The sequence below is a fragment of the Rhea pennata genome, chromosome 11 (genome assembly GCF_028389875.1).
Source record: "Rhea pennata isolate bPtePen1 chromosome 11, bPtePen1.pri, whole genome shotgun sequence".
NCBI lineage: Eukaryota > Metazoa > Chordata > Aves > Rheiformes > Rheidae > Rhea > Rhea pennata.
Genome location: NC_084673.1, coordinates 7,758,907 through 7,781,043, shown reverse-complemented (window position 1 = coordinate 7,781,043; position 22,137 = coordinate 7,758,907). Strand labels below are relative to the sequence as shown.

The following is a 22,137-nucleotide window of genomic DNA, read 5'->3' as shown; positions in this document are numbered from 1 at the left end:
CATCCCCATTGCTCCTTGTTTTATTGCTAATATCCAGTGTGCTTGGTTTTATCCCTCATGTAAATTACTAGCCATTAGATATTGAATATGTTAGCATGTTGTTGCTGTAGGCTAAGTGCCTTTCTTTTAATCTTGATGGTAATTTCCTTGTTAAATATTTTAAATAAATACTTTTAGATAAATAACTTTGTACAACTCATGTTAATTAATCATATCAGTTTAGTAGTACATCTGGATATTTCAGTGATTTCTGACTCTACATTTTGTCCCTATATTTTATTTCGCTTTTTCCCTGAATTTAATTATTTGATCCCTAGAAAATATTTATATATTTTCTAACATGGTCAGGGATAATTAGAATCCAATTATTAAGAACTTCAAAGAACATTCAAAGAGAATTTTCGCATGTAGAACCAAGCTAGATATTTGCAAGTTAGTTTAGCATTGCCATTTAATTTTCTTTAGCAAACTTTCTTGGTAGTCAAAGGAGTAGAGCATTAATTTCTGCATTGGTATAAAAATAAAAAAAATAAGATGTAGAGGCCTTAATTATATATGAAACAAATTATTAGTAATGATATTTAGATTCCATAGTAATATGTGGCAAGACACTATCACAGAGAATGAACAGACTGTGAGGTTATTGTACAAGATATGTGGACGTTAGGCAGGCTGCAAGGAATGTGCCAATTATATCCACATTTATATATATATATATTGTATATATATAAATATATATATCCAAACATAGAGAAATGAGGAGTGGATGGAGCTAAATCTGTACTCTCCATGCCTTCTTATATTGCCACTCTGCTCATGGAGTGATACACAACCCTTTGTTCCAAAAAATGTATCTTCATAATTTGTTTACTGGTCTGGTGATAGGTACACTAAAAGGAATTTTCTTGAATTGATATCATGTAAGAATTGTATAAGGTATTTTATAAAGAAAGCAGTCACAAACCAAAGCTAGTGCTAGCAGACCACTAACCTGAATAAGCAGGGGTTATACTGAATCATGTTTATTCAGTTATAAATACAGGTAAGGTCCACATATAGAAAATCCTTAAGCCATTTAAAGAGTAAGCTAGGATGTCGTATATTACGTAGCTCTATATCTGAATATTACTGTAGTAATAAAAATAAAATTGGAGGGTGAAGAGGAAAGAAAACATTAAATTATGTTAAATAAGTTTACCCGAATGACAAACACTCCTATTCCATTCAATTTAAATTAAATATAGAAAAGAGACTTTCAATGTGGGCAAATCTATAACAAGTACAGAACCATAACCATGGATTTCTGTGTTTTTGTCTTAATTAATGCCACCTGTTATCCATTTTTTGACCCGAACACCTAGCCAAATTCTGGACTCTTACCAATTTTGAAATAAAAAGAAGAAAAAAAATCGTAATCGTTTATCTTTGTGATTTTATTTATATATAAGTATTTGCAAAGTGTTTCATATTAGAATGAGCAGAGAACAACAAGGAAGAGACTCTAGACAATTTTGGAACGGTTCCCTTGCTCAAAGACCTCATGTTTCTCTTCTCAGCATTCTCATTCAAAATTTCGTTCTTTAGGCTTTTCCTCAAGCAACACTTTGGTAATTAAACAAGCTGTAGTGGTGGTTCTTTTTTTCTCTTTTATGGTCCTCTCTGTCTTTCTTCCTTCTTCTCCATCTTATAAACATCCCTTAATTTAGAATATCACTATATTCTCTTGTGAATCATTTCTGTACAATTTGATGCCACCTGTAACATAGAATTTTATTTCTGAAAATCTATAGTCTGCCATATCTGTATTTTTATGGTAACATTAAAATGCAAAGGGAATTGACAGATTCTTTCAAATCCCATCATTATTTCTTTAAAGTTCCTGTTCATTGAATTCTCTGCATTGTTAATAGAATTTATACAACAACACTTATATTTCAACACAGAACTAGACTTTCAGAGGATATAAATACATGAGAGAAGGAAAAATGATCTATGCATACAGTTTGATGTTCAAGTTCTTAGACTCAGGACATACATTTTTAAAGTTGTTTTTTTAACTTCTTTTATATTTTAACTTTTTTTTTCTTTTATGTTTGGAGTCTAATTTGGCAAAGAAGAATATGTGTTCTTTGTAATCACGTATTTTATTTATCCACTGAAGTGGATGTTTAAGTTCTATTAATATCAATGAATATACTGATAACTTACTTCAGAGTGTAAAATGTTGTTTTTCTTCGTGGAAAACTACAGACATTGAGCGATGACAGGCAACTCCCTAACCCAACAATCACCAAGCTAGATTCGACACTAGAAGTAGTGTAAAGCTATTGAGTGCAGCACTGCAATAAAGCATAAAATATAATTTGAGTATTAAGCTTGGCAGTGTTCATTTTGGATACGGGCTAATGTGTCTACATAATATAGCCCTATGCTGTGTGGGTATTTTAGCAAACTTAGAACCTTCTCCAAAAAGGTGTAAGGAGTCCTTGCATAGCACATCATTGAGCAGAAAAAAGTGTTTTCTTAGAGAATGAAATTTGCACAAACTGAATTTCTAATGTGAGCGCCTCTAGATTCAGAATGTTTTAAAGATAGAACTGTGGCAAAAAGTCAGATTGTATACCAATATGTTTCATCTATTAAAAATGAAGACAAACTAGTTTGATACTATATATGTTTTTGCGTAAAGCAGCTACAGCACAAATGCTTTTATTATATCCAGGACATTTCTGAAACAAAGAGTTCATTTCAGTTTATGCCAGTATTCATAGAAACTTGTTTTGATGATCCCCTGCAGACCTTCATTAACTTAGGCTTGGTTATAGGAAGTCAAACTGGTTTTAATTGAAGAACTAGCTATTACAGATGTTTGTTTTCTCACTGGTTCCGGTGGCATTAACAAGCTTTTAAATGATCAGAAGACATTTGAAGAATGGAAAATAAGTGTTATTGTATTTGTGGCCTTGGCACTGAGGACATCAGAAAGGGTAGAGTGAATTATTGTTTTGAGGGAGGTGATGACATTTTATTTTGCTTTTTTATTTTGTCTTGTATTGTTCGGTGATAATGGAGATTGTTTCTGATTGTATTTTCTGTTCTGTATGAGTATGACTGAACTCTTCATGTTATTAAGGATGACCTGCAAAATGAGAAGTGTTTGCTGCTTTAAAAGATTATAGGCCTATCCTGAAGTATTTTCTTAGCAGTCTTGTTTTACTTTTTTAACAAAAAAAAAAAAAAAAAAAAAAAAAAAAAAAAAAAAAAAAGAACAAACCCTAAAATTTCCATGGAAATTCTATGGGTATCTATTGATGCATATTAACCTCTGTGATTCTGGCTCTGTTTTGCAAACTGTACAGTCACTTCACAGCCTACTACTGTAATGTGTGATGGTTTTGTGTCATGCTCTGTGCTATCCCACAGCCAGCCTGGCTTGTCAGATAGCTTGCTTCACTAGGCCTCTGCCTGCCCAAGCCTTCGCTAGAACTACCTACTGTGATCTTCCTTTCCTTCCCTTTACTGGCAGCACTCCTCCTTCCTCCCAGCAAGATGATGGAGCATAACTGAGCTGCAGAACCTGTGATGGTACCAGCAGCAGTTTATGGGTCCTGGGTTGGGAGTAAGGGATGGATTTTCACTAGAGTAGTACCAAATAGCAGTGGAGAAAGAAAGAGTTTATATCAGTTTGTTTTGCTGTCTTCATCTTGTGATGTAGTGCCCAGAGGCTAGTGGCATTTCCCTAAAACAGGGAATCAGGAAGGAAAGACAGAGACCCAGCCTGATCCATGAATCTTCAAACGTATGTTGACCTTTCTCTAGGAAGTTTAATAGTGTTCTGGTTACACATGGTATTGTGACAAGCAAGGCCCTAAGCCATGCAAGAGTAAAAAAGAACATGAGTAAAATTTAGAGGTTACTGTGGTGAGCTTATTCTGTTAAATGAATCCAAACAAATTTTGGCTAAGTAACAGGTTGCTAAAGACACCATTGTAAGCATAGTAGCATTGCTAAAGATAGCATTGTAAGCATCATAATAAGCAGTGTCTGGGAAAAAAAGGGTTTAGCATTAGCAAAAAGGTGTCAAACTGTTGCTCTAACCAAAGCACTAAATTCACTAATGTGGTAGAGGTCTAAAATGATTGGAGCATTTGATGATATCTCCTGGGCCTTAGGGAAGCTCTAAATAGAAGGCAGGCCAGAGCTTTAAAAATAAATGAGGGAAGATTTATAGGAAGATCTATTTTATTAGATCATCTGATATAGATAAAAAAAGGGATATGGAGGAGAAGCTTTTATTTATAGTTCACTTTTCTACTTTGATAGGATAGATATTTTTAACAAATATATTGATTAGACTAGATAATAGTAGTTGCATCTGAAAGAAGCTATATTTCAATTCTCTTAGTAGTTACAAAAGTAGATACTTCTCTAATTGGGTTTGATTATCATTTTTTAGATAAATAGCTACAATGCAAATGATTTCTGTATTTCTAGACTGCTTTCAGAATGTTTGTCTTCAGTTGTGTTGTACAGTAGGTATGTATGTTGACTGACCAGAACCCCAGCATTACAATTTCTCATAGTAATAATTTTGCTTCTGAAGTGAACTTTGACTATTGTTGCTCACTGATTTTCTGGCTTACTGGACAGTTTAAGTTGCTCTCTATAGTTCTAAGAAGTTCTAAGAAGTTTATTTCTCTTCATTCTTTTTGCCTCTAAAAGTAGACTGTCCAGATATTATAAAACTAGTAAGCATGAAGCCTATAGAAAACTAGTAAGAATGAAATCTATAAAAAAGCTTGATATATAGAATAGAAAATTTCTGCCAGAGGGGAAAAGGTAAAATAAAATATTTACTTTTATCATAAATGATATTTAAGTATGAATGCAAAGGCTTTTTCCTTTGTCTAATAAGTAAGCTTTATATAACCATGGCATTAATAAAAGTGATTTTTTGTAATAGAGAGAAACTGTTTTTCAGACTCTATATGCCTGTAGATAACTGAACAGATGGAAAACTGTATTGCTGTTGTTCAACAAGAATGTGGATACACTAATATTAATTAGAAGCACATGTTGGGCTGTCTCTTGCCATATTCTGCCTTTGACAATACACATGGAACAGTTTTTTGACGATAGCTATGGAACAATCCAGAGTATAGTGTCATAAGCTTACAAAGCTTTGCTTACAGTATTATTTATTTTTAAAGATCGAATTATTTTGGTAAAAAACGTTTAAAACCAGCTAAGCCATATCTTCAAACTGATTTGAAGTCAGAGACTCCTTTCCTATTAATTTTTCATGAGACAGCCTAAGTGGATAAATTATTTTGAGTTGGGATTTAGGTTTCTTAGTTAGTTAGTTAAACTTTAATTAAGTAAACTCCCCTCTTTATAATTCATATTGAATAATTTCCTGAAGCAGTATTTTAAAGGTGAAAATGTATGGATTGTTGATATACTGAATAAGAAATAAATATGACAAGTTTGAGTAGTAAAAAGGTTTTAATTTATTGCTTTTTAATTTCACTGGAGGATGCACTTATTTTGTTCTACTTCCAACTTCTCTTAAAAGTATTGTTTTATGAACTATTGACATATATGCTGTCACTCTCTTAAACTGTAAAATTATTTTTAATAATTGTAGGATATTCTTAATGGAATACAAAACTACTTCGATACAGGCTTTATAGTTTTTATTAAAATGACAAAAAGTACAATTTAGTGAAAAATCACTAATATTAAAAAAAGTCCAGAGGGAAAAACCCTGAAAATACAGAAGTTGGAGTAAGTCTGGTAAACTCCTGAAAAAGACCATGTTTTGATTTTATGGTTAGGTATACATGTAACTTTCATATGTGCATGGAGTCTGTACATAGAATAAATTGGAATGGAAACTTTTTAGAAATGATTTTATAAGTAAAGGAAAAAGATATTTCACAGAGATACAGGATACCAGCGTTGTTCCACTGCTATGTAAACAGAGTTGTTTGTCCTTAGTCCTCTGACTCCTTATTGATTCTCCCTAGCCTGCTCAGTGGCATTGGGTATTTTCTTGCATTAGGTTGAAAAGAAAAAAGGAAGAAGTGTCAGCCATCACATTTATTTTTCCAGCAACTCATGCCTGTTAAATGCAAGGCCTTCTGATCCACAAACAAGGAAAGAATGTTTTGGTCCCTATATCTTATTTAAAGTAAAGATAATTTTGATTCTACAGGATATATTATCTTAGCTAAAATACAAGCACACCAAATGTTCAGACCATAGTTAATTAAATAGACAGCTATTTTATAATGTGATTAGTTCATTCCATTTGATATATCATTATCCAAATAGTTCAGTTTTCAAACTATATAGGATCAAATTTTGTATGCTATTCTGTAATCATCCATATATATTGAGGTAACGGGACTATTTGCAGAACTAGAAACTACTCAATGCTTGAAGAGCTATCTCTTCATGCAATGATCATATTTTCCCCTTATTTTTTTATCATATGAGTTGCATTTCTAATAGATGTTTGATTTTAATTATAAAATTGGTTTACTTCAAGGATTATAAACATCTGTCTGTAATGCCAGTAAACAGTTGTAGTTCCAAAAGGAATTGACAAAAATTTCTTGGAATGATTCTTGGTGGCATCTGAAATCTATCATTTTTGTAACACTCCCCCCAAAAAAGAACACAAATTGCCATTGACAGGAAAGCTCTAGCTTTCCGTAAATTTTATATATATTTTTTTCATAAGGCTGTTGAGGGATATTTGAAGTGGCTTGCATTATATCATTCCAGTTATAGAAAGAAACTTAAAGGTTCGCTCCTTTTTTTTCAACCTAATTCTATATTGTCAATATAGCACTTACTCAGTCCTTATATAAAAAAAACCATACATAGTAGTAGTATTTTTTTCAGAGATCTGCCAGTTCTTTCTGTAATCCCTTACTAGGAATAAAGTTAGTTTAAACTGCCTCCAGTTTTTAATCACTTTGTAAATGTCAGATTTACAAAGTGTATACAGTTTTATACAGAGATGTGAAGATTTAAGTTGTGTTATATAGTAATTCTTGAATATTTCAGTCTTTTTTTCCTATTAAAAATTTCTATATATTTCAATCTTTTTCTATTTCTTCTTTCCCTTTAGACATCACTTCTACTTGTTGAATGCAAAAATTGAATGTATGCACCATTTTGCAATATCCATATCTTAATCAAATTTAATAGAATCATAGGAAATTCAGGTTGGAAGGACTCTCAGAAGGTCTCTAGTCTGGCTTCTGATCAAAGCAGGGTCAGCTATGAGATCAGACCAGATTACTCAGGTCTTTACCTGATTATGTCTTAAAAGCCTCCTGGGATGAGGTCTGCACAGCCTCTCTGGGCAACTCGATCCAATGTTTTACTGTTTTCACCGTGAAAAAGCTTTTCCATTTATTAGTCAAGGCCTCTCTTGTTTCAGTGGTTCAATGCTTGATAACGTGTGCTCTGCAAATGTCCAAAACCCACAGCTTGTGACTTTTTGGTCATGTCATGTTGAAAATATATATTTACATTTCATCATAAATATGTACATATTTAGCACACTACGAGCCCACTAATGAAATCTGTGTACTTAGTTTATACTGTGACCCCTCACTTCAAAAGAATCTGCATGAATTTAATGACACACTCATATATATTTGAAACCAGTACATTCTAAGCATATAATGCAGAGTTCATGATAAAAAATTGCAATAAAATAAGATCATTTATTTCTTGTGGAAATCATTATTTTAATAATAGATTTAATTTAATTGTGTTAATTACAAATCTGCCTGGAGACTTGAAAAACTGTCCTTATTAGTTGACATAAATTTAGACATATTACTAAATTTGGTGCTGGAAAATTAGGCAAGTAGGACATTATTTTGACAAATCCTAAATAAAACATTGAACTGTATCACTTAAAAGACTGTGTATAACCTTTTTAGTTGCTACTATTGCACAGTAATGCAAATGGAACAGAATTTTATTTTAAAATTATTACTTGAATTCTCTCTCTGTACAAACTGGAGTACAAGTAGCAGCAACATCAAATATATTTTCCTTTTTTTCTCTTGATATGTTTATTCCTGTAAAGTGCGATCATTCACACATTTACAGAAACAAGACATTACTTTCATAGAAAGGTGGGGCTTCCACTTCAGAGTGGAATTTAAATGCAAATAAAAATCATTATTTACTTTTGGTACTTGCTTCATTTTCTAAATGTATCTTTATCTTTTATATATTTTATATATCATTTGCTAAAAATAGACTATTTTTATAGTGAAGCAGAACATAACTCAAATGTGCAGACACTGTAAGTGGTTGGTGCAATGTATAACCTATAATATAATGAGCTAATGGATTCAAATTAATCACTGAACTAGCTAGAGAAAGAGACAAAGGGACTGGGAGGAAGGAGGGATGGTGAACAATACCATAAAACAGTCTGCCTTACCTTTTGTACTGGAAAGACTGTGGAAGAATGAGCAAAAATTTTCAGATGGTAATATTCTAAGTGATTGTTTTTCTTAGAAGAACTTCTTTTTTTCCTGTTAATATTTTTATATCTTTCTGAATTAAGGTGTTTCATATAGCAGAATGGTTTTGGTTTTTTGTTATTTCAAACAAATACATCCTTACTCTTAATGATGTGGTTTTATTTGTAAATAAAAAAAAATAGTACTGGATACCTTGCCTTAGTTTAATTTCAAAATACAATCTGAAATACTGCAAGTGCCTCAAGAAATTCATATTTAAATATAAAATACCCACTGATGCAAGAATGCTGCTCCTTTACACCATTTATTTCTTGCCATGCTCAAGTACCTGAAATAGTATGTGGTAAACATAGCATGATGCAGAGTTTAACAGTCTTGGATCTAGAAGACAAAGACAGAGGAATTGACTGCTAAAGTTAAGAGTTGCTTGCAAGTCCATTCTCCTTTTTGTCATGACATTCAGAAGCCCACTGCATCCCGCCACAGCCACTATCTCAAAGAACAACATCTTAGTCTTATTTTAGAAAAGGACTTTATGTAATGGGGTTTTCTTGGGAGGGGGGAAGGGAGAATATTTTTTTTTGAGGACAAGTTAAAGGTAGTCATTCTACATAGTCAGTACTAATTAAGTTTTAAAATTATGAAGAAAAACTCTCTATTTCATGTTTCTACTGAAATGCCAGTGGATGAAGAATTACTTACTTTTGTAATAATGTCATTTGCAGGAGGGTGGGTTGTACTGAAAACTTGTGAAAATGTGCTGTAAACGCTGGTCTCATTGCAATCAGTATCATGTAGAAAATATTATACTTTTTTATGCTGCACCTCAGCAGTAGTCATATTTTACTTTTCTCTGTCCTCTAATAAATATCATTAGGAAGGCAGAAAACTCTTTTGTTTTTCCTTTCATGTTCTGAGCCTTCAAATTGGTTTTGCCCAAGGCAAAACTTTCTCCTGCTTAGTATCTGTCTAACCTACTGTGCTATCAAAATACCAAAGAATAAAGTGCAGTTGGGGTCAAGAAAGTAAAACATAACCACTTACTTGGCTGTACATTCCATGTGTCTCCCTACATCCTATCTACATATGTTTTAATGTCAACACTGTACATCTAATGCAGTTTGATTCAAAGGCTAATCTCTATTCTCATTCGCATATCAAATTGTCAGCTAAGTTTTAGTTGTTGGGCCTCTCATTACTGATACAATAAGATGTCAGTTAGAAGGACTACAACTTGATTTAAAAGCCTTGGGCTGCTGCTTGTAACTGTGGAAGTTAGAAAAACATCACCTTTAAACTTTTAGTACAGCCAATCTGAAGTTATATTTGCAAGCAAAGGAGTCCATGATGTTATGTAGTCTCGGATTCCTCTCACTACAGATTAATATCTCAGGTTAAGGATAGATAATATGATCTTTCTGATCAATAAATTTCAGCAATGCTCAGGAGAAGCCTCACTTTTTTCATCCATATCCCAAATGCACAGTTTGCACATTGTAAATATCCAAACTGCACCAAGGAAGGGGTTTTAAATTGAGTACAGCTACTACAAAGCTACTATGCTTTTGCTATCATAGCCTCCAAACTCCAAAGGGAAAGATTTCCCCTGGTAAAACGATCATGTTTTACCAATTTTAAGTGAATTTATGTTAGAGGCTTTTGCAAGCTTAGCTATATCAAGGAGGATTCGCATCTCATTCGTATAGTTTTGTGGGCAAATGTCTGCAATATAGACATAGACTTCGCTACTTTCTTAAGGTTATCTAAACATTAATCATTTTCATTTCACTTCTAACCAAATATTTGAGGAGGTTACTTAAAATAGGAACTTAAATGCTTGCTTTTGGCACATCATTAGCAAACACCATGTTGTGTTATGAAAAGAGAATTATGAGCGATTTATTGAAAACACAAATCAGACTACTAATATTTTGGGGGTTAAAATAACATAATTTAATTTCTACTTACTTATTCAAAGTCACATGGAAGCAGACCTTGATAGATGCTAAAGTAATTGGCAGCAAAGTAGTGATCACTTCTGTATCATCAGGTGTCAGGCACTGCTAATTAACTGAAACAAAGGTGAAATGATGCCTAGATAAGTGCTTTTTTATTGGACTTGATTGTTTTTAATATTCAGAGAATATGCAAATGTTTAAACATGAATTGTGTAAGATATTGATATTTAAAGGACACTGATAGCTTATTTGGGCTTTAAAATTGTACCTTCTTTAACGGGATATATTGTTGCAGTGGTATTTCCATAAATAAGCCATACTAATATACATGCTATTGTGTCATTATAACACATGGATAGTAACACTATAAAGCAGTATATGTTCTCTTTTTCTACCATGATTTCTATACAGATAGTTACTATGGAACAAGTTGAGATGAATTGTCATTCTTACTGCTTACAGTTGCCTGCAGATATTTAATGGGAGGAAATAATTCAGATTAAACCAGTTCTCTCTGGCCTGAAATTCAGTTTAGATTTATTGATAGATAAAGTGTTATAAATCACCCTTTTCCTGTATTACCTATATTCCTGAGAAAATTTTAAAAATGCATATAATTGGTGAATTGTTTAAAGAGTCCGGCTCAGCTATTTTCAAAGCACTAGTACTAGAATCAGTTGCTGCTTGGAAAATATTCAGGACTTAACTGATGGGCCATGCATTTCTTTTCTTTCCTATGCCTAGAGAAGGAAATAGAGAAGGAGGTATGGAGAAGGCAATTCCCATATTTCCAGTGGAAGGGAAGGAGCAGAAAGAGAATCAAGATGCCTCCTTTCTTCTTCTTCTTCTTCTTTTTTTTTTAATATATATTTTCCAGTTCAAACATTTGACTTGAGAACTTACTGAACAATTAAATGCATCTCCACATCTCCTACAGAAGTTTATCTCCCCTAATATGAAGAATAGGGGGAAAAAAAAAGTAAGGTTCTCTTCATTTCTTATGTGAACTTTCTGTATAGTACTGGCACTGTTAGTGACTCAAGGCATAGACGTCTCCACCACAGATTTTTTTCTAAATCATAGAATCTTAGGAAAATTTCAGGTCAAAAGAGTCTAAGGAGGTCATCTAATCCAGCTTCTAGCTCAAAACAAGGTCAGCTTTACCGACTCATGTTTTGAAAACCTCTCCAGATGGGAACTCCACAAGCCTACTGGGCAGTCTTTTCCTACATTTGACAGTGAAAAAGTTTGTCCTTATGTCTCTGGTTAGAATTGCTCATCTTTTCATTTATGCCCGTTGTCTCTCATCCTCCTACCGTGTACCACTGTAAAGAGACTGACTCGGTCTTCAAGATTTCCTTGGAGGTATTGGATGGCTGATATTAGGCCTCCCCTCCCCCTCCCCAGCCTTCCCTTCTCCAGGCTGAACAAGCCCAGGTCCTTCAGCCTCTCTGCAAACGGCTCCAGACCCTGACCATCTTGGTAGCCCTCTGCTGACCTGACTCCGCTTTATCAACATCTGTACTAAGGCTGGGGGTGCACAGCTGGGTGCAGTGCTCTAGATATGGTCTCACAAGTGCTGAGTAAGAGGCAGATAATCACTTCCCTCCATGTACTGGCTGTGCTCTTGTTCCTACAGCCCCACTTGCTCTTGACCTTCACTGCTGCCAGGGCTGCTGCTGGCTCATGCTCAGCTTGTTGCCATCTATGACCCCCAGATCCTTCTCAAGAGAGCTGCTCCCCAGCCAGTCAGTCACCAGCTTATATTGCTGCAGGGCTGTGCATTGGTCTTTACTGAATTTCTTAAGGTTCCTGATGGGCCATTCCTCCAGCCATTCTTCTGAAAGGCAGCCCACAAGCATATCAGCTGGTCCCCCTAATCTGGTGTCATCTGTGAGCTTGATGAGAGGTCATCTCCTCCATGTCATTGATAAATATGTTTAAAAGGACAGGTCCCATTATAGAACTGTGTGGTACTCCGCTTGTTGCAGGCATCCAAGGAGAGTACAACCCGTACTAACCACTACACTGTAAGCCTGATCATCCAGTTTTTGATCCACGTATGTGTCCACCTATTCAGAATGTAACATCCTAACTTGAGTATAAGAATATTGTGGGAGGCAGTGTTAAAAGCTGTGCTAAAGTGAAGGTAGATTATATCTACTGCCCTCCACTCATCCATGAATCTGGTTGCCATCCGTTATCATAGAGGGTTATATTTATACAAAAAGGAAACTGTATTACAAGAACTTAACTTACATTGCAAAGTTAAGCACTCACAAGTTAGTAAATGCTAAATGAATGGTTGTCTGCACAACCTTAATTTGATCATTTGCATGTATGCATTATTGTCTCTAATTATATAGTCTCATACTATTTTTTTGACAAGACTCCTGCCTCATTTAGTGCATGAATTGAAAGCACAAAGCAGACCTTACTTTCAGAGCTACTGGAAACCTTTCTTACAAATTTTAAACCATGCATAACTTCTTCTCATAGGTTATCCCAGAACTGTATCTTCCGCTGACATCAGTGCAGTTTGGTTCTGTAGAATCTCAGAATCAGATCTGTTGATATCACTAGCTGAAAGAAAAGAGTGTTTTCCCTATCTCTCTGTCTAACTTCTCCTTTCTACAATGTGTATTGGTGTATCTTTTATAATTATTTATTCTTACAATAAGAATGCTTTCCCACAAAGGAAAACCTTGAAACCTGTATTTATACCAAGTCTATTCTCAGTCAAAATTCACAGGAATGTACACATTACATATTAATTCACAATTAGCTCACAAATCAGTACATAAGTTTTGAACTCTTATATTAAAACTTTTTTTTTCCTGCTTGTGTTACTGTTTCCATGTTCCAACAGATAAGCCTCTTGATGTTCTGAATGTAATACAGTGTAGTTGGACTTTCATAGTTCGTTTATTGTTGGGGCGTTATTCTATTAATTTCATAAAATTATCAATTCCCTGAATAATATAAGATGTGATTCAATAGAATCTACACTGTTAAATAAATAAATAAAATAAGAATAAAATGTCAATAAAATGCAAACTATTAAACTCACAATGAGTAATTAATCATCATTTAATTAAAAGGTGAACTTCATAGAGCGCACCAAATATTTTCGGGTCTAGGGCTTGCAGGTCATGTGGAAGAGAAAGGTCATTTATATCAGATCTAATTTTTTTTTCCTGCTAGGCTTCAAAATTTGAATTCCAGTCTAAGAAAGCCCTCAAAAGTCATTGCATAGCACACTTCTAAAACCATGACTAACACATTCAATTATATCTGAAATTATTTCAGTAATAAGCATAATCATGGTTCATTCAATTCCATAGGCTTTTTGTATTTGTGGGGACCTCTGGGAAAATATTAGTGGCAGATGAAAGGAAATGAATGCTGAGAACCAGTCTTCAAATTGTAATGTTTCCTACAGATGTAATATAATAACTGTGTAAATAAATATTGCACAAGAAAATGAAAAAAATAATATTTGAGAATATTGAGGTTAAAAGTTTTGTAGCACTGATGAAAAAGCATCCCTAAAAATATTATATCCTCAGGACTGCTGCACTGCATTTCTTCCTTTAGAGCACTACAGTTTGGGAGTTTTGAAGTTCAAATGCTTCCTTGAAACTATTATTTTGCAAAATACCTGAATGTCAATTTATTGCAGGAAAGAAAATAGCTTGAAGGAAAAAAATAAGGTATTGTTTTTGCAATCTTAATTGATTGGTCTGACCTCCACAGTTTGTTTTTGTAAGGGCATTACAGTAAGATCACATGTACGGATGGTATTAACTTTTTAAATATCTTTTCTCAAGGTTAAATTCCTTCATTCTCACATGGAAGTGCTGTGTGACTAAATCCAATAAATGCAAATGGAGTGATGAAATCTACACTGTGTCAATGAAAAGAATGTCCAAAATGTTTAGTAGCTATGTGATTAAAACATATACATGACAGAATTACTTTATATTTAAATATTTTGCTAATCAAGATATGAGATCTCTGTTATGTTGAAATTCTGCCCTTGTATTTGCATATATGCCTACTGCAAATACTAGAGGCAGCTAAGAATGTATATCACAGAAGTATCACAGAATCAGTAAGGTTGGAAGGGACCTCTAGAGACCATCTAGTCCAACCTCCCAAAGATTTCCTGTTGCTGGTTCTACTGGGGTTTGAACCCAGGATCTTCAGCATGTGAAGCAGATGTGATAACCACTACACTATCCCTCTACCCCAACTATAATAGGTTATATTTTGTCCAGTTGTAATTATGTAACTTAAGAATATTATTAAAATGTCCAATAAAAATTTTTGCTAAGAAAAATCAATAACAAGGGCTTTCCTTGTCTGAAATTAATTCCCATAACTTCAAAAGGCCTAATCTGGTATATAACAAGTAGTAAACTTCCATATGAATAAAACTCACATTTAGGATCTGTTATGACAGCCAAAGTCCAAGTGAATTCGATGACTTTTTATTTTCTTTTAATTGTCTCTTGTATTCTTACTGGATCTCTTTTTCTGTAAATTAGAGAAGCATTTGGTTAGCATATTAATAATCATAGGTATATGTCTACTGCATTGCAAGTAAGCATGGACTAATTGCTCATATTAAAAAAAATAGTACAGGTATATCTGTAAATGCTTTGAGCTGAAATTACAGCTTTAAATTAAGTTAACAACCCTTTATTCAGAATTCACACTATCGATTCACCAAGTCAATTTGGCACTGAAGACAAAAAAAGATTGAACTTGATGTCAGAGAAATCTGATTGTACAAAACAGAGAAATCTCTCAGCTTTGTGGTTGAGGCTAGCAGTTGTAATTGAAAGACTTGAAAATACGATCACTATTTGGTGAGACGATCTGCAATATTCCATTCAATTCCATGTAGTTTTATGCCTACACTGCAAAGGACCACAGTAAAATTTGTTGGAATGTTAATTGTAAGACCAGTCTTCAAGTAATTGCTTTATCAAATTGGATAGAAACCAATCTTTAATAAGTTTTGACATTATTGATCAGTTTAAAGTGGGTAGAGGGATTATGATCCAGAATATCTGGATGTTAATTTGACCTATAACTCCAATGTATTTTGGGATCAGCTTAGGTGATTTCTTGCATAAAAGCCAGATTTGGGGTGCAATTTCAGTGGTGTACGCTAGGTCTCATTTGTAAGATAGCCATGATGAAAGTTTTAGGAGCCAATGATATCAGTGATCATATGAAATTAAAACTAGGATAGATTTTTAAAGAATTATGTTGATTTAAGTTTCCAGATTTTATGGTAGAACAGTTTGTATTTTACTGATTTCAGGTTAGCTTCAGGGTTCTTCATGATCAGTCAGTTCTGAAAACAAGGGATAGATAGGTAGGTGATGCTCCTGAAAAAGTTAACCCTCATGAATTGCTTTTGCATGAGGTCTCTTCAAGATTACAATTTTTTCAGGAAAGGAAGTATGTCAGTTTACAATCTGCAGTCATTGAGCTAATATTTTTCAATAGCTCTAAATTCATTAAGTGAGGTAAACAATGATCTATTTTTTTAAGTGCAATAATAATAATAATAATAATAAAAAGGCATCCAGCAGCCTTTCCGGTCCCTATCACAATCTAGTGATCACTTCCTACACTAATTCTTTCAATTAAATTTTACTGTTTTTACTGAATAAATCATTTCTTAATGCAATCTAATAAAAACTTTATTCTTGCCTTTTAAAAATATTGCTAATTTCCACTTTGGCCTTTCATGCCCTTCACCTGCAGAACAAATCTTTTCTTTTTCAGATAGCCATGAAAGGAGAAAAGCCTTCTTCAATCTAGAATATGTTTGGATTTAAGCACTGTTAGAAACAAAACCCATTTATCAAATGACACAGCTGTTCACTGTATGTTCATAATGATTCTTGTTGTTTGGGTGCTGTTTGGTATTTATAGCTAATTAACCCTCTTTTACACCTGCATTTAGAGAACAGAGAAAAATGAAATACATTGAATTAGAAGTTGCTAAATGCTTAGAACAAATTCAGTCAATTCATTACAGGCCAGTTACCAAAATACTGAAAGATATTTTCCTTCTCTTTCCCTTTTCCCTTTTCTTTGCTATGTCTCTATTTTTGTAATTCTACTTAGAAGGCTGAGTATGAAGACTTCTGCAAGTTATATAGGCTCCAAAAGTGGATATTTCTTCTTATTTTCTCTTTACTAACTTTGTGGAACTGAACTGTTTTCAAGGTACGTTTAAGCAAATGTTTCCATTGCTAATGTTGAGTTGTTGATATAAATATATTATTTTATAGTATGCTGACAAAAAATTTCACTTGGTTATTGCATAGAATATAGTACTTTGTGTGAGCAGTAAGTACAAAAGCTGTACTTACCCTTCTTGAGGATGAAGCCTGCTTCCCTCTCTACTTCTGGCCAATTAGAATAAAGAAAACATTGCAAAAAGGGAAGACTCTTTCTTCACTTCAAAGTGAGTCATTTCAGACTTGGTTGTAAACATGGAGATTTGTAGCATTATCAGTAACTGTAGCAAAGTATAGTATTGTGGGTACTGATAGTGTATGAGACCGTCCTTCAATATGGATGGAAAAAATTCACTCGCTGATGACTTGTTCATAGAACACAGATTCCTGGTTAAACTCCAATATGCTGCATGTGCCTTTCCACTACAAGTTTTGAGATTTAGTTCTCATATCATCATAGTTTATAAAATTTTAGAATGTGCATTGATGATGCTGTAATGTAGATGTCCCTTTACTTCTGTGTAGCTATTTTGGTGGGCAGTATCAATTATAGGAATGAATAGTGCTCATTAGAAAGAGCTATATTTGTTACTTATTTTCTAATACAAAGCAAAATAAGGGAAGCTGGATATTTCAGCATTTCTAAAACAAAGTCTTTTTTACTCCTTTTTTCCTCTATTCCTTCCAGTGATTTTTTTAAACCAAAAATTACTTATTTTGGTTTGATGCTTCCCCAAATGTTTTGTCCCAATGTACTTATTTTTTTTTTAATGTCAGTATTTTTCTTTGTGGTTACTTTGGGCTGAAGAATTTCTTGCTTCCTTTTGTTCTTAGGGTCTCATTTAACGCCTGGCTTCAGAAAAGTCACTTCATGGTAAATATTCAACAGTGATCACATGTATTTTAAGCAGTCTGGTCTTAGAAATGGTGCTACAGTTTTCCTATTTATAAAATTTCTCGGATAAAACTATCTTCATACAGTTATTACAGAACTTTATTGTTTCTCAAATGTTTATTGATCCTCAGATGAGTCATTCTTACAAATACAGATAACAGATGAAAAGGACAGGAGACCTTTACTTTTTTGTTTATCTGCTGTAAACCTCTTTCAAAACTTATTTTTGAAGCACTCATATACAATTATTTCTGCTATAATCTCTCTGTCTGAGCAAAGGGGGTAGGCATGAGAAAGAAAAAAATGAAGAGGGAGACATCTTCTGATACTAGTTCCCAGTGAGATTTTGTGCCTGTTGCTGTCCTCTTGGTAAAGGTTTGGCACTCATGGGCGTGGGCTATGAATCTAGTGGTAAGACAGAATAATGGATTTACCTCACAAACCTGGTAAGACTGTCCTGCGTCTGATTGTTGGGCTACTCATCAGCCTTGTGTAGAATGGAACAGTTTGTACGTCTCCGATTCCACCTCTCTGTCCTGTCAGACTGGGCTGGTGTGAGAGCGCTACCAGTATAATTAGTTCTTGTCGTCTTCAGTATTTCCTGCAGATTCCTAGCTCTTCTCTTCTAGCTCTGCACATCAGCAGTAAAATATTAAAATGTTATTTCAATATTCCAATGACATAGTATTTATTCATGTATTATTTAATTTTCTATGACCTTAAGGCGATATGTTTCTATCCTCAAAGTTCAATAGCACAAGTGGTTGTTAATTCAGAAAGAGTTCAGAAGCTAGCAGTTTAGTGCTTCTGGTATTTCAGTAAATAGAAAGCTGCTCTAAATGTTAATAGTAGTTAATAGTACAGTTATAGTATCAGATGGAATGCGCAGTTTGCAGATGAGAGATTCAAACTACTTTGAACGATATATTGTTCAATTTAGCACCTGGTACTTAGTCAGAACTCATTATTTTGAAAATATGTAAAACAAATGCCTTTCATAAGCTAACCTGTTGGATTTGATTGTATTTTTAGCTGAAAAAAGTAAATAATATTATTATTTCTTGGATAGAATTATTATTCTTTGATGTAGCTGTCATTACTTCTAGCCTCGTTTTCTGTACTTGTGCCATCTTTTTCACAATTTCTCAGTAACTGTCTTTGTTCCTCATCCCTTTTTGTCTTCCACTCATCAATAACTTCTGTATATGTTGGCCAATTTCAGCCACATTTGACAAGATGGCATAGGTCTCAGAGGCACTGGAGTCCTAAGAAGGTTTTCCTAACATTGGTTCTGTCATATGCAGACTCCAAAGCCATTTGTTTGGCATGCTAGTGACTCAGAGCTAATGCTTGTCCTAGAATCAAGAAGCAGGAGTCAGCTAAGCATTCAGCATATTAAGCTGCAAATACAGAATGTGCCACTCACCAAACTAAAAAGAAATCTATTAGAATACATGAATGGGGATATGAGTTTAGGGATGGGAAAGTGAGATATGTGAAGTGGCTAAAGATTGGAATACTGTAAGGGGAGTGGTTCTAGAGAGGTGGGGGAGATGAGTAAATCAACCACGATACACAAGCCAAACTTTGCTCGTTTTGCTGCTCACAGACTTTTTTGTCTTTCATTTTCTTTGCTGCTATTCACAAGAAATTAAAAGTTAAACAACTACGTTTCAGCTCAACTATGAGATTAAAAATTAGAAATTCATAAGACGCTCATTATGTTTAACCTATCTCTTCAGAATATTATTTACTAAAACGTACATTTGTTTATTGCCTTATTTTCTTATATCATTTATAAAAAGAACTGAGTGAAGGGTCTTAAAACTGCTGCTTCAAAAGGCATTCTGAGGCACCTCTTTCTGGGGGACATGTTTAGAATATTGCCTGTAGCTACTCATATATATTAGAAGTCACTTTTTTCCTTGTCAATGAATTTGGTAGATACAAATGATCAAAACAAAGATTAAGAAGATTAAGAAGAAAATACCAAGATTTTTCTTCCATACTCTATGACCCTTATTTGGTAATGAAATTCTGCTTAGATTTTTCAATATATGTGCATCTTTAAAGCTTTGCATCAGATGGAGAGAAAGTAGACAGTGAAAAGATTTTTTTTTTTTTTTGAGTGTATATAGTGTATATAATCTGACATTTTCAGGACGAGGATTTTAACTAAACTAATTTACACTATCAAGCCACATTACTTAAAGTGTATGACAGCAAGCTATCTTAAAACTGTATATATGGATGTCCTCATTTTCTAGATCCATGATCCATTAATTTTCTTCTGCAGAATTTAATCTTCTTTTCTCCTTTCGTATCATGACAATGAATCGCTATTGTAGTTTCTACTTGTTTCACCTTCAGTCCCTTTCATGTCTGTATGAGAGCTCACCTTCTCCTGTCAGGCCCTGGCTGTTTCCCATCACAGAAAGTCCACGTATCTCCCATGGATGGATTAAGCCTTAAGCTGTAGTACTGTGTATATCTAATTTGGCCCCTCATATCTAATGAAAAGCCATGAGAAGCCTGACTCACTTGATCACATGTCTGAGAGGAGGAAAAAAAAGCAATAAAAGCATGGCACATAAATGCTAATGAGAAGGGACTTCTACACCAAACATACTCACAGTAAATAATTGCTGTTCCAGAGAAAGGGAACAATATCTGTTGACTCAGTATCTCTTGTCGCACTGTATGAGACCCATGTGCTTTCTGTAAGATTATTGAACTGTCTCTTTAGCATTTCTGGAATTTGGAAGCTAAACTGTGATCTTTCTGACTATTATACTCTTTGGTTATAGCTGTACCCCAAGCCCTAACATTAACTGAAGAACAAAATACATCAGAGCATAGAATACTGAATTGTTCATTGGAGCAGGGGGAGTTAAGTCCAGAAGAATTCAGATTAGGAACATCTGCTTCCTGCTCAATAGTAGATTAGTTTGCTGCTGAATTGATAAAAGGATTACTATGGACCAGACTTTGAACATAATAAAAAAAACCAAAAACAAACAAACAAACAAAAAGAAAAAAACTACATGTGGATATATTTCTTACCTGTATTTAAATAGCATCTCTCCTAAAGCTTTTTTAATATATGTCCTTCTATTTTTATCATCTATTTTACTGTTTTTTTATATTCCTCTTGTTTATATTTGCACATATTTAAATTGTCTTGCTAACTTGGCAGGATCAAAATCCAACTTTGACTGTCATTATACTGAAATCCTCCAAATCTACATCGACAGTTCCTCATAAACTCCTAAATAAGAATTTTCTAGGAACCTTGATATTACATATGCAAAAGCCCATTTTGATGTGTCTTTTGTCCTGGTGTCTGTGTAATGGCTGCCTCTGTGATGGTCTGCAGTGGAATTGCCTGCTGACTTCTTTAATGAATGTTGATCAAGTTAAGAATTACTAGTTTTATTTTGTAGTTTCACTGCTTTTGTTTTTGTTGGACATTAGTAACTCTCATTACAGTTGTTCACATGCTTTAGCAACCCTTTAAAGAATACCCAATATTAAAAAAAATCTTCTGTATGATCAGCATTTACTTACATCATTATACTCAGACTGGTTCTATAGCCCACATCATACATGACACATTCAGCTTTAGGCTTCAGCTTTTCTTACTTTAGAAAATTTTGATTTTGTTTAATCTGTATTGGATTTCTTTTCTAGAGACAGTGTCCTGCTGTGTAAAGTACATATCCAACAGCTGTAGTACTCTATGTAAGTTCATCTCAGCAATTTGTTGGAATTTTCTTTTCTTCTTCTTCTTCTTCTTTTTCTTTCTTCTTTTTCTTTCTTTCTTTTTTTTTGAAATTGCATGTTTTCTGGTCTGTCATCAATTTTATAATCACTTTTCAACAATTTAGGAAGAAATTTTAATAATGACTACATTTACAATATTTATTTTATTGTTTGTACTGGAATTATCTGACTACATGAGAAGTTTCTCTCTCTTACTTCAGAAATAAAATTTTAGCCATTACTTTTGCAGAGGTAGAGCTATTCCTGCTCTTCTGATCAATCATATTTTTGGAAAATTATTATTTTCAAAAGTGTCAAGAGTGCTGCCCCATCTAACTTATGCTTTCTTCCTGGTCGCATATAATCTACCCCTCTGCTTCTGTCTTTGTGTCTGCTAGGGTACCAGGAATGTCTCCTACTTAACAGCTTAAGCTTTAGTACCTATCTTCTACTACTTTCTCCTATCTAGTTGTTTTTATTCGCTCATGAGGTCTGTGCATCCAATTATCTTGAATATCACAAATGCAGCTATCTATATGCTTCTTAATCAAACTATCCATTACTGTAGCCTGGCTGTTCCTTTCAACAGTATGTCCAGTTCTGGAGGCATATTCAGACCGAGGGGCTATATGGTTGTTTTTCCTCCCTAAATTCCTTCAGCTCATTCATCTGGCTCAAAGAGACTGTAGTGGTCTATGAGGATCATGAACTATCTATGCCACACACACACATAC

The 22,137-nt window shown here is 33.9% G+C and overlaps 1 non-coding gene across 1 annotated transcript; it reads right to left on the bottom strand.

Annotated features, from left to right (window-relative positions):
• Positions 1-14,655: 14,655 nt before the first annotated feature.
• On the bottom strand, positions 14,656-14,725 carry TRNAV-CAC (transfer RNA valine (anticodon CAC)). Its single transcript has one exon. It is a non-coding gene; the product is annotated as a tRNA-Val (tRNA).
• Between the last annotated feature and the right edge of the window lie 7,412 nt (positions 14,726-22,137).